We start from the raw sequence: 3,290 nt of genomic DNA, 5'->3' as shown, positions 1-3,290 counted from the left end.
AAAACCATCCTTCTCCATTCCCACCTCAGAGATTTATGACTTTGTAATGAACTTATTGCTTCCTTTACCTCTAATTGTGTAATTTGGGTACTTATTTCTATTTGTTCTTCCAAATTTAGCGTGGGTAAATTTATCCTCTATTAGTATCTATAGTATTTTAAAGACTCCGAGCTATACATTTTAGAATAAAAGTTTTTGAATGATTCATTTATTTCTCGAGGCTTATAACTAATCACATTCGAATCATTTTTAACTGCATTAATTGTTCTTTGGCCTGCTCAGATTTCATTTGCCATGCAAGTACTTTATGTGCTCATTCACCCAATTCATAATATATTTTCATTTCTTGTAATCATTTTTTCAGTTCTGTAAGCTTGTAATGTATTATATTGAAATTTTTAAAAATTAATCACTTGCCCACGGTTATCTTCTGAGCTTCACTTCTGAAGATCTTTTTCCTATATTTTTATTTCTTGCTCCAACTGATCTACTTCTTTCATATAGACCTTTTCATGTGAATACTGAAGCAGAGTATTCATCTAGGACCTCCCCAACCTCCTCCACCTCCAGGCACATGTTATCTATTTATCCTTTAGTGGCTTCACTTTCATTCTCATCATCCTGCTGTTCTTCACATACACATAGAACACCTTAGGGTTCTCCTTAATCCTACATGCCAAGGCCTGCTTATTCCCCGTTTGAGCTCTCGTAAGTCCTTTCTTAAATTCCTTCCTGGCTGCCATATAATTCACATGAGCTCTTCCTGCTTCCTATAATTAAGATGTGCTTCCTTCTTCCTCTTGACTAGCTGCATCACCTGTTTTGTCAACCATGGTTCCCTTGTCCTACCATATTTTCCTTGTCCCAGCACAAGTTGTCCCTAAACTTCTTAACATTAGTTCTGTGCTTTCACCCTTTAACACTTGTTTCCATTTTACTCTCATTAGTTCCTGCCTCATCCCATCATGATTATTCCTTAGCCAATTAAACATTTTCCCATTTTGTCTGTTTTTATCCTTTTCCATAGCTATGCTAAAGTTCAGGGAGTTGTGGTCACTCTCACCAAAATGCTTCACCATCAAGAGTTCCACCACCTGACCAGGTTGGTTACCCAGAATTAGATCCAGTATGGCCTCTCTTTTTGTCAGCTGGTCCATATACTCTTATCAGGAATCCTTCTTGGACATACCTGACTAATTCAGCCACATTCATCTCTCTTTCAGTAAGGAGGTTTCAGTCAATATTAGGGAAGTTGAAATCACCCATAACCACAAACCTGTATTTTCTGCACCATTCCAAAATCTGCCTTCTCAGTGTTCCAAGGGCTCTTTGGGGCCTTTAGACTACTCACAGCATAGTGATTGCTCCCTTCCTATTTCTGATTTTCACCCACACTGTCTCAGTAGACACTCCCTCCACAGCTTCTTCACTTTCTGGAGCTTTGATACTATCCCTGACCAGTAATGCAACTCCCCCAACCTCTTTTACCCCCCCTCATCCTATCTCTTTTAAAACATCTAAACCCCAGTTCCTGCATCAGCCAAGTCCTGTCATTGCATCAGCCACGTCTCTGTAACAGCCACATATTAGTTCCACATACTGATCCATGCTTTATTCCTAATACTCCTTGCAATGAAACACACACATTTCAAACCCTCTAACAGGCTACATTTATGTTTTGTCCCCTGCCTGTCCTTCTTCACAAACTCAGAATAGATAGCATCATGCTTTTGACCTTCTTTACTATTCTCTGCACTCTCATTCTAGTTACCACCCCCCCTCCCCCACCAAATTAGTTTAAATCCTCCCCAACACCTCTATCAAACCTGGCCACCAGTATATTGGTCCTTTTCCAGTTCAGGTGCAGCCCATCCCTTTTGTACAGGTCAGACCTTCCCAGAAGATATCCCAATGATCCAGAAATCAGAACCCCTGGCTCTTGCACTAACTCTTCAGCTGCACATTCATCTGCTTCCAGCCTTGAGGTCCTGCTTTTTTAATTTCTTACCAAAGTCCCTATATTCCCTCATCAATATTCCTACCTATGTCATTGGTCCCCATGTAGGCCATGTCATCTGACTGCTCACCCTTCCCCCTCCAGAATGTTGTGAACTCTATTAGAGACATCACTGACCCTGACACCTGGGAGATAACATACAATCGGGGTCCCTCAATCCCATTTTGGTGTATCTCCCACTGACTCAGCAAAATTATGAAACTTGTACATTTCATCTTTATGTCCTGGCTTAGTCTCTTTTGTATCCATTTTACTCCCAAATTCCCAGTTTTGAGTTCTGGAACATGCCTTTAATACTCCAGCACCATGGCTCTCATTCCCCCTTCTGCATGGTAGAATACAGAGATACTACATGCAATCTTTTTGTTTTGAGGAAAGCAAACATCAGAGGATAATTGTAGTGTGGAGGGTCATGTAACCCCTCTGTCTTGAATCTGGTGTGAATGTGGATTGCAGAGGGGAATGTAACCTCTGTCAGGAACCTGGTAGGAATGTGGGTTACAGAAGGGCATGTAGCCTCTCCGTCTGGAACCTGGTGGGAATATGGATTGTGGTGGAGCATGTAGCGTCTCAGTCAGGAACCTGGTAGAAATGTAGATTGCAGAGGGGCATGTGATCTCTCCATCTGGAACATTAAATAGGCTTATTGATTTCTGGGCCAGACTCTTCAGCCACACGAGCCGTCTTCCTCTTTCCCTTCTGGGAGAACCTGAGCTCCATTCCAGGTTGAAAACCATGAGCAACGATGGAGGATCGTTGGTAATGTGTGCATAGACAAAGTTGGGAGCTGTAGTATTTTGTGCCTTGTGTCTCTAATTTAGATAAGAGTTGAGTCTGCCAGGAACATCAAGATGTGGTGGATATTGTATGTTGTAATTTGATTGTAAAGCATTCTACCCACAAGTGGTAGTGAGTGTGCGTACATGTGTCTTTTACCCCTGGTGTGACTCCATGCATGTGTAAACAAAATAGTACTGTTCAATCAGCTGCATTCAGACTCATTACCTTGGGACCCAGTGAACTGGTTTCACACACAACAGTAATTAATCAGAAATACAAAGGAAAAAGGCAGATGAAGCTAACGAATCAACCTTCATCTATTGAAAGAAATTTCCATTCCACCTGAAGAAATGTTCTTGACCTGAAAGGTCAACTCCGTTTCTCCTCCATCATGCTGTCTAACTTGCAAAACATTTCCAACATATTATTTTTTCCCAACATCTGCAATAATTCATTAAGAATGATAAATTTTATTAAATTGAGACTTGAGCAA

Source organism: Narcine bancroftii, chromosome 8 (assembly GCF_036971445.1).
Source record: "Narcine bancroftii isolate sNarBan1 chromosome 8, sNarBan1.hap1, whole genome shotgun sequence".
NCBI lineage: Eukaryota > Metazoa > Chordata > Chondrichthyes > Torpediniformes > Narcinidae > Narcine > Narcine bancroftii.
This window is presented reverse-complemented; position numbering follows the sequence as displayed.